General features: G+C 43.7%; 1 pseudogene; it reads right to left on the reverse strand.

Moving 5' to 3' along the window:
• Positions 1 to 4883: 4883 nt before the first annotated feature.
• The window catches only part of LOC102823318, a 21474-nt pseudogene continuing 15392 nt past the window's right edge, over positions 4884 to 10965 (reverse strand).

The following is a 10965-nucleotide window of genomic DNA, read 5'->3' on the forward strand; positions in this document are numbered from 1 at the left end:
GAGGTGATATCATTTTCAATCCCATCAGCCATGGGGGAGGGTCTCCATTTCTACACATCTTCACTAACACTTAAAGAAATTATAGCCATCCTAGCATGTGTAAGGAGCCCTGGTGTGGTGCTGTAGTATAAACAATCAACTGGAAGGTCAGTTTGAACCTCAAAGTCAGCAGTTCAAACTCACCAGTCACTCCTTGACAGTGAATAAGGAAGACCATAGAAGAATAGATGCATTTGAGTTAAGGTGTTGGAGGAGAATATTGAAAGTGCCATGGGCTGCCAGAAGAACACACAGATCTGCGTTGGAAGAAGTGCAGCCAGAGTGCTCCTTGGAGGCCATGATGGCCAAACTTCGTGTCTCATACTTCGGACATATTGTCAAGAGGGATCAGTTGCTGGAGAAGGATATCATGTTTGGTAAAGTGGAGGGTCAGAGAAAAGAGGGAGACACCCCCCCCCACACACAATGAGATGGATTGGCAAAGTTGCAGCATCAATGGGCTCAAGCGTGGCAATAGTAGTTAAGTTGGCCTAGGATTGGGCAGTGTTTCTTTCTGTTGTACATAGGGTTTCTATGAGTTGGTACCCACTCGATGGCACCTAACAACAACAACAACAATGATATTGAGCATCTTTTCATGTGCCGATTGGGAGAAATGAGTCAGAATATAATCTGATATGATTTCTTTTTCAGAGTTGTCTTTGTTAGTGTAAAAGAATCTGAGTGACTTTTGTATGTTGATCCTGCACTCGGCCACTTTGTTGAATCTTTCAATGGGTCCCAATAATTTTTTCTTGCTGAGTTTTTGGGATTTTCTATGTAGAGGATAATATTGTCTGTAATGGAGACAGTTTTACTTCTCATTTGCCAATTTGGATGCCTTTTATTTTCCTTTCTTGCCTTATTGCTTTGGCTAGGGCTCTCAATATAATATGGAAGATGAGTGGTGATAAAGGGCAATCTTTTCTGGTTTCCTGTGTTTTATATGTCATACACATTTTAAAAAAATCTTCATTTCATCCAGTACCATATTTAGAGGAAATTCTATAGACTATTATTTTTATTGCAGTGCCGTTTCCTTTTCTGCATATACTTTAGTTATTTTCTTAGTGTGTATTCTGGAAGCCATAATTAACATCTTAACTTTATAAACTTGAATATATCCCACTTTAGTTTCAATAATATACAGAAAGTCAGCTCTTTTACAGTGGGAGCCTCTCCTCTTTTGTTGTTATTGTCACAGTGTACATCTTCTGACAGTGTGTTTTCATTAACATAGGTTGAGAATGACCATTTTATGTATTTGTCTTTTAAATCAAATAGAAAAAGGAAGACTCACAAGTTAGCAGGTCCCCCCCCCGCACCCCCTCCCCCCTTTGCTTGCAGTGCTTTACATAAGCCATCCCAGTGCCTTCGTCCTCCATGGTTTCTGGTGAGAAATCTCTATTAGTCTTCTTGAGGATGCCTGGTATATAATGAGTTTGTTTACACTTGCTACTTCCAGTATAATGCAGTTCACAGTCAATCTCTTTTGTGATTATCCTACTTACAGTTTGTTGAGATTTTTGGATATGTAGATTTAGGTATTTTATCAAAATCAAGAGGTTTGGGGATGTTATTTCCTAAAATATCCTTCCTGTTCCTTCCTCTCTTCCTGGTTCTTCTGGATCTCCCATTTTGCTTATGTTGGTATGCTCTGTGGTTTTCATGACATGAGCTTGCGAAGGAGAGAGGGAGAGGCAGGAGCATAGCTTGACAGATAGCTTGTTGTTGTTAGGTGCCATCGAGTTGGTACTGACTCATAGCGACCTTATACATAGCAGATTGAAACACTGCCCGATCCTGGGCCAACCTCACTATTGTTGCCACGCTTGAGTCCATCGATGCTGCCATCTTGCCAGTCCATCTCGCTAGGGGTCTTCCTCTTTCTCACTGACCTTCCACCTTGCCAAACATGATATCCTTCTCCAGTGACTGGTCCCTCCTGACAGTATGTCTGAAGTATGAGAGACGAAGTTTGGCCATCCTGGTCTCCAAGGAGCACTCTGGCTGCACTTCATCCAACACAAATCTGTTGGTTCTTTTGGCAGCCCAAGGCACTTTCAACACTGTCCTCCAACACCATAACTCAAAAGCATCAATTCTTCTACAGTCTTCCTTATTCACTTATCCACCACTCATCTGTCAGTTTGTCGTACTGTGTTGACTTATGAGTTGCTGTTATTCTGGAAGCTATGCCACAGGTATTTTAAATACTAGCAGGGTCACCCATGGTGGACAGGGTTCAGATGAGCTTCCAGACAAAGACAGACTAGGAAGAAGGAGTGACGAACTACTTCCAAATATTTAGTCACTGAAAACCTTATGAATACCAGAGAAACACTGTCAGATATAGTGCCGGAAAATGAGCCCCTCAGGTTGGAAGGCACTCAAAATGCAACTGGGGAAGAGCTGCCTCCTCAAAGTAGAGTTGGCTGTGATGACGCGAATGGAGTAAAGCTCATGGGAGAAAAGTCTGCGGGACCTTCATTTGCTGATGGGGCACAATTCAAAACGAAGAGAAACAGCTGTAAACATCCATTAATAATTGGAACGTGGAATGTACGAAGTATGAATCAGGGCAAATTGGAAGTTGTAAAAAATGAAATGGAACGTATGAACATCGATCTCTTAGGCATTAGTGAGCTGAAATGGACAGATATTGGTCATTTTGAATCTGACAACCACATGGTTTACTATGCCAGAAATGACAAATTGAAGAGGAATGGTGTTGCATTCCTTGTTATAAACAACATATCCAGGTCAGTCATGAGGCACAATGCTGTAAGTGATAGGATAATATCCATGTGCCTACAGGAAAGCCCAGTTAATACCAGTATTATTCAAATTTATGCACCAACCACTAAAACCAGTGAGGCTGAAATAGAAGCATTCTATCAACTTCTTCAATCTGAAATTGATCAAACATGCAATCAAGATGTATTGATCATTAGTGGTGATTGGAATGAGAGATAACTAGGCTTCAATTTAAGTCTCCAGATGCACTTGGGCCTAAACATTTTCATCATAGAAATCTCTTGAAACATCTGGTAAATATCTTCAGAAAATATCTTGAAAAATTGGACATGTTCATTAGTGAAAAAAAGATATACATGTTGAGATCTTATATCCCAGAGATAGCTACTGTAGTCAGCATTTTAGTGACTATCCTTCCAGTTATCTTCCTGTGAGTACAGACATACATTTATGTATGTCTATGTCTAAGTACACACACACACACACACACATTTTTAATGTAATGTCATCCCCCAGAACCCTCCATGGTGGTGGTGGTGTGCCGTGGAGTCGGTGTCAACTCCTAGCCACTCTGTTATAGGGTTTCTGAGTCTACAACTTTACAGGAGCAAAAAGCCTCATCTTTTGCCTATGGAACAGCTGGTAGTTCTGAGCTGCTGACCTTGAGGTTAGCAGCCCAACTCGATTTGAAGATCTTTCCTGGCTCTGCCCACACTCTCACACTTTCCATCTTTCAATTCTCTTTTTCCTCTTCTCTTCTGGCTCATCCTCCCTCCTGGAGGAACAAGAGGTACTCCTCCTGACATTTCAGTCATAGACAGCTCCTCACCTCTGCCATGCTGCAATTTGTTGTGACCTTATAGACCCCACATTCTGTTGCCCTTGTTCCTTCCCAAAGCATCATAAAGTCTGATTTCAGCTACTGATGAGGTAGGGTGATGAGAATTCTTCCCAATTGCCTCTGGTCTCCTTGTCTAATGTTTTGACATTGCATGTTTATAGAAACCCGAAGCCATGGCGAGAGGTAATCTAACAATCATCCCAGAATTCCTCTTCCTTGGACTGTCAGAGGTGCCTGAGCATCAGCGCCTACGCTTCAGCCTGTCCTTCTCCACGTACCTGGTTGCTGTGCTTGGGAACCTGCTCATTAGCCTGGCCATCAGTTCTGCCTCCACCTGCACACTCCCATGTACTTCTTCATAGCCAGCCCGTGTTGTGTGACATATGGCTCACCTCTGTCCCTATGCCAAAGATGCTACTATCCAAACCTGGAGGCCTCACTCAGATGTATTTTCTCATTATGTTTCTAGAACTGGACAATGTCCTCTTGGCAGTGTTGGCATATGATAGACCTGCAGCCATATGGCCCTCTCTTTACTATGCCACAACCGTGAGCCTGGAATTCTGCATCACATCACATCATTGTCAACATAAACATCTATCACTGGATACACCCACAGTCCCCAATGTCATTTTGTGCAAGGGTCAGAATTCACCATATTTTCGGTGAGCTTTGTGCATTGCTCAAATGTTCTTGTTCAGAAACGGATTGTGTAGACCCCGGGGAGTTTTCTTTTTATCACTCCCTTCTTGTTTAGCTCCCTTGCCTACATGCACATTTTTTTCAGCCATGTTAAGACTGCCTTTTCCACTTGCAGTTCCCACCTGCCAGCACTGGCGTGTTCTGTGGAACTCATTTGGGGGCGTATCTGCCACCTTGTTCCTCCTACACAATTGAGGACTCGGAGGCCATGGTACTGTTTGAGGTGGTAGCATCCCTGCTTAACCCCTTCATTTACAACCTAGGGAATAAGGACATGAAGGGGGCCTCGACGAGTCTCATGAGGTGGAAGAAAGTCTCCACCTGGTGACAGAGACGTCTACCTTTATCAGGTACTGTGATTTCCTTCACCCACCCTCGAGTGACTCCTATGTACCTGGCCCTGGGGAGACAGCTAGTTTTTCTGACGTTTGGTTTTTCAATCCATTCCGTATCTCCTTCACAGCCCCTCTCAAACCAGACCTGCTCCATGAATTTTTTTATTTTTAACAGAAATAGGGAAGTATTTTACTAGAGTCCAGGAATATTAGCTTTCCGCGGCAGCTGAGGGCAGCTTCACATAACTCTTATGGGGGATAGGGGCCAAATCTTTCAACCAGCCCAGCCACCATTGCAGTGCCATAGCCTGATGGAAGGCCTCTTGTCCAGTCACTGACCCATTTGTTATGGTCCACGTTGGCTTCTCAGCCGCTGTTTCCAGCAGCTGCATCAGCCTCTTAGCGGGCAGCCAGACGGATGATGGCAGTCCCCTTCACCTTGCGTAACAGCCCACCACAAGTCCCTGCACCTCTGATATACTGGCTCCCTGGCCTGGCTCACTCTCCACAGTATTGCTGAGGGTACCCATGGGCAGGGCCGCCAGAAGATGTGCAATTCCTTCCCGAGCAGCAACTGCCATATGGCTTCTGTGGTTAGAGTTGAGGATCACATACATCTCCAGCCTTCATATTTTCTGTGGCAATGATCCAGCGCTTCCAGTTGCTCCCAGGGACCAGAGTTACGTCTGCTGACCTACAGGGATCATAGTGGACAACAACAACTTTCTTATCAAAAGGTCCTGGCTTGGTCTCCTGCTCAGGCCGGAGCCACAGAGTCAATCATTTGCTAATGGTGCCTGTGACCCCTGTCAATGTCATGCACTCGGCTACAGCCTGTGTGGTCTTAGTCCCCAGACTTCCTCATCTTCACTGGCATAATGGTGTACTTGGAACGACTCTTCCAGGACACACACTTGGCATTAAGGGCCACAAAAGTAAGGACTGGGCAGCAACAGCGAGGCCGAGCGTGGTTGGAGGATCCTCTTTTACTTCTGAATGATTTCTGCAATGGAGTCTTCTCCCGTTGGTGCATCATCTTCTACCAATTTGGCTTACAGTTCTCCTCCAGGAAACTTCTTTCTTTGAACAATTCCATTTTGCAGAGCTGCTAAGCTCCACATATCCCTGTACCTCCAATTCTAAGCCCTTTGTCCATCTGCATACTTTCGGTCTTGTTTCCTGCTGTATTTCCAGCATCTCCCAGAGTATGTTGGTTTGGTTTTGAAGTCCACCTATACATCTGTCACACTCTCCCGTTCACCTAAGAACTCCAAAGGAGCAAAACTATAACTCTTCTGTGACTAAGCTCCTTCCCTTCATCACTCACCTCAGCTTCCTACTCTTGGCATCTGACCCTACATTTTCTACTCTCATCAATAAATGTTCGTTGTAGATTGTTGTTGTTGTTAAGTGCTGTCGAGTCGGTTCCGACCCATAGTGACCATGTATAGGGTTTCCGAGGAGCAGCTGGTGAACTTGAACCTCCAACTTTGCAGTTCAAATGGCTTTGCAGTGTGGCGCATTAACTCACAGCACCCCACTAAGACTCGTTCATTTTAAGTCGTTATATCATAATGGTTACAAGTCCAGGTTCTGAATCCAGGTTGTCTAGTTCCACTAATTAGTGCTTTGCCTTGGAGTGTGTATCAGTTTTCTCCTCTGTAAAATGGGTTCTAACCACCTTATAATAAAGTAGTTGAAAGGAAGTCTGATAGTGTAGTGGGTTATGAGTTGGGTTGTTAACTGCAAGGTCAGCAGTTCGAATTTACCAGCTGTCTGCGTGGAGAGACACGAGACTTTCTGCTCCGTAAAGATTTATAGCCTAGGAAACCGGATACAGGGCTGCTATGAGTTGGAACCGACTCCACAGCCACAGAGTAGTTCATTGATTTAAAGCCCTAACTACTTACAGTAAGCACTCAGTCGATCTTGTTATCAAAACTTGTATAATCCTGCAAAGCGCTTTAGCCTTTGCCTGAAAACTCTAGGCCCCATGAGGCTTCACTGTGTCATGGACGAAAAAAACTGACTGGAATCCTGGCGTGGCTAATGCGCTGGGCTGCAGACTTGGTCTGATCCACAAAGTCACTCCTCGGAAAACCCATACAGGGTCACTATGGGTCGGAACTGACTCAATGGCACTTCACAACAACAACAAGAGTGACTTATTTGGGGTCACGAGCCGGTCTCACCTCCTACCGCCCAGCCCTTCCTTCTCCCTCCCTGGAGGCCTGAACGGAAACTCATTTCCTTGTGTAGCGGATTACCTGGACCGCGGGGGCAGTCGGGGGCGCCAGGCTCAAGAGAATCCAGAGTTCGGGTCATGGGGGAAGGCCAGGTTCCACCCGGCTTCACACACCACCCTAACGTTTAGACCCACCACCTCTCCATGAATTTTTACCATGAATTTTCCATAACAAATTATCAAGCATATTTCTACGTGCAAGTCCCTGTTTGGAGCGAGTAGAGGTGTTGACTCCTTCAATCTACAAAACAGCCGACGAAGGAGATGCTGTTATGACCCCATTTTCTAGATGAGGATATGGAGGCTCAGAGAGGTGATGGAATTGTCACTTTCTGATTGGTGAGCCTGTCCGACGAAAAAGTTCTAACAAAATCTGCAATTAGGATTTTCTGTCAGTAGGTGGCAGTAGATGCACAGGTCACAACTTTATGGGAAACAAGACAGATGTCCAATCAAAACTCATGTGTGCCTGGTCTATCAACGTAGTTTCAAAAAAGAAAGTTCCTAGATCGACTGGAGAGAAGGGATTCACCATCATTTCTAGACATGGACACATGGTAATAATAACCACATTGTGGCAGTGTTTTTCCCGGGGATGTCTACAAGAACTCCATCCCATATGCTCTTCTATAGGATGACCTTGACAGCTTCCTACTGAGAAATGTGGTCTGTGTCCCCTCCACTTGCATGCGGGCTGTCTTGTGACTGTTTCAGCCATGGATTTCCGAGACAGCGATGCTGTGTGGCTCCCAGGCAGGTCCAGCTTCCCGCTTGTTGACTGAAATAAGTGAGCTCCATGAGCCCAGATAATTTTGTCTGTCCAACTCAGTCAATATGGGTTGAATGAATAGATGAAAGATTGTACCATGGGCCACATTATAATCCATTCATTTTATTGATCTATAAGTATGTGAGGGTGTGTATAATATTGATCATAACTGGCTTTTCATTTTAAATTTATTGATGAGATCATTAGGAACAGGCATACAATAGAAAAATTAGCTAAGAACATACACAGAAATTTACAGAAGAAATATGATTGACTCAAACATTAACAAACATTCACAATCTGAGAAATACTAGTTAAACCTGGTCATAGTCGTAGGGCAACTGACAACCCTAAGTTATTATACTCATTAAGTAAAATGACTGAAGGCATGAAGTCACCTCACCAGATTACAAGTTTTCAAGAGGAACTTCAGTTTCAGAGTGTGCAAAGGAAGGTAGAATCCCCACTGAATAGTTTTCATCTTGTCTAGACGGGTCTGGTGAAAGGAGATGGGGATAGGATGCATTGGATTCAATAGTGAGTCATTGTTATCATAATTGCGATTGTCACAACTGTAAAGGCAGACGTTTGTAACAAAAAGGGGGGGGTAGTTAATCTTACATTCCAGGAACAGAGGACCCTAGGACCATCAAGGGAGAAGAGCACAAGCAGAATGTGGGACCCTATCCAGAGAATCAGCGACACCAGAGATAGAAGCACAGATGAGAACATGGAGAGAGAGACTCATGGAAAGAGAAAGACTGTGTGCTGGCAGCCAGGAGGCAGGCTTGCAGAATGTGCCCTTTGGGTGTTTAAATGATTCTATATTCCTGAGTGTTTTTGTGTACACCCCACCTCCTTCACAAGAAAAATAAAACAAAGAAAACAGAGGGAATAGAAGCAAACACTGTTGAATGGTGATACACGGAGGAGATTGCAATCATTGCAATGGAAGGATGAGTGTAAAACCAATGTTCTCCCATATAAACTATCACTCAATCACAATAAACACTTAAAAAGAGAAAGGACTCAAAATGAAAGAACTAAAATTTTAAAACAAGAAGCATTATAAATCACCTGTAGAATAGGTCAATGTACCCAACAACATAGACAAAGAAAATAAACGCAGAAAGCATTACCACTTTCCCTTGTAAACTATTAACCCTTCTTAGTATCATATACCCCATATTATCCTGTACTGTGTTCCTCTGTCCCCTGCATTTCCTGTTCAAGCTCAGGTTCAACCTTCAACAGGCCCAGGTGATGCCCTCACACATGGAGACATGTCCTTCTGCATTTCCTTGTTGTGATGTCGAGCAGTGTAAGGACTCTAATGCAGACATTTTCTTCCTTTGTTCTGAGCACTGCAATTGTTAAGGGATGAATTGTGTGGTCCCCAAAAGACAAGTTGAAGTTCTAAATGCTGGTACCTGTGATTGTAACCTTGTTTGGAAATAGGGTTTTTTTTTGTTTTTTTTGTTGTTTTTTTTGAGATGTAGTCAAGTTGGGATGAGGTCATACCAGATTAGAGTGGGATCTAATCCAATATCTGTGGTGCCCGTGTCTAATCCAACACCTGTGTCGAAGAGAAGAGACACAGACACACAAGGAGAAGCCCATGTGAGGCTGGAGGCAGAGACTGAAGTGATGTGTCGACAAAGCAAGGAGTGCCACGGCTCTCTGGAAACCCCAGAAGCTAAGAGAAAGGCTTGGAGCAGATTCTCCTCTAATTGCTCCACAGAGAACACATGGGCCTGCCAACACCTTGACCTTGGACTTTGAGCCTCCAGAACTGTGAGAGAATCAATTTCTGTTCTATGAATCCACTCAGTTTGTGGTCACTTGTCGAAGCTTCCCTAGGAATGAATGAACACAAACTACAGTCAAGGGACAACGTCCTACCCTTTCCATGGTAGATGCTATAAGATAAGTGGGGAAAAATGGGCAGATGATAAAGTTATTCAGATGGAGAAAAATACGGAAAGAAGATTGTATCATACACAGAACAGAATCCCTGGCCCTCCCATTTAAAATAAATAGAGCTGTTGAGTTAGAGAAAGAGAGAAAAAGGAGGAAGCGAATGAACAAGATGATAATGAAAATGATTAGGAGGCTGAGAATAAGGACAACATAGATGATGAATTTGTTGAAAAAGTTGGTTTTCACAAAGATTTTTCTTTTCTCTAAAGTATTTAACGACCATTACATGTCTCCGGGTGGGGGTGGGGAAGGAAATGAATGACCCTAGATTTGTGTTTAATCTTCTTGTGTGCTGACATCCTGTCGCCTGCGTCTTTAGACAGTCTTGTCCTTTTGTCATATTCACAACAGACACAGAGCTTGCCTGGTACTGCCTGGGGCCTGCTCAGCAGCCTGGAAAGGTACAGGGAGTTCGTGTTGGTGTCTGAGGAAGGCACATTGTTCTGGTTCCCAAATGTACTGGATGCAGCCTCCATGAAGTGGTACTTGTGTGTTAGCTAAATGTCACCCCGTATTTGGAAAAATCCCAAGATTGTTTTCTTGACATTGATGAATATTTTCCTTTTAAATAATTGCCTTCTGAAGAGAGAAGTGTGATGCTTAAAAAAAAGGCCAGAAATTGACTCAAGCATATCTGGCCGCTCATAACGAGTCCTGGTGTGGCGATGTAGGGTAAGTACTGGACTACTAACTAGATGGTTGGTGGTTCAAACCCACCAGCCACTCCTTGTAAACCCTATACCTATGAACCAGTACCAAATCAAGGGCACTAACAATAACAATTATATAATTAAATTGATGTCGAATTATATAGGGGAAAGATGAATTATTTAACCATGATCCTGAATAAGTAACTGTTATAAACTTGCTCCTTAAACCAAAATAGTGTCCAGAAGGATCAAAGCTCTGTAAAGTCCCTGTCCATTACCGTTGTATCTCAGCCCTGTTCTTTTCAGGGCATGTGTTTCAGACCTGGAATCCCTAGGCTACCAGAAGAAAGCTCTGAAAGAAAATATATGGTGATATTGAAGAAGGCCTCCCCCCAAAATTGTGAGAGGAGGTAGAGAGATCCTGTAAGGCAAATTTTGTGACATTTCTCTGCAAAGTAGAAGATATACTCAAGGAATGAATCTGAATGAAATTCCCTCTAGTCCTTGCTGCTGCTGCTGCTTTGTGCCTTATGAATAGCAGAGAAACAGTGTCAGATACAGTGGCAGAAAATGAGCCCCTCAGGTTGGAAGGCCCTCAAAATGGGACTGGGGAAGAGCTGCCTCCTCAAAGTAGAGTTGACCGTGAT

The sequence above is a fragment of the Chrysochloris asiatica genome, unplaced genomic scaffold (genome assembly GCF_000296735.1).
Source record: "Chrysochloris asiatica unplaced genomic scaffold, ChrAsi1.0 scaffold00419, whole genome shotgun sequence".
Lineage (NCBI taxonomy): Eukaryota > Metazoa > Chordata > Mammalia > Afrosoricida > Chrysochloridae > Chrysochloris > Chrysochloris asiatica.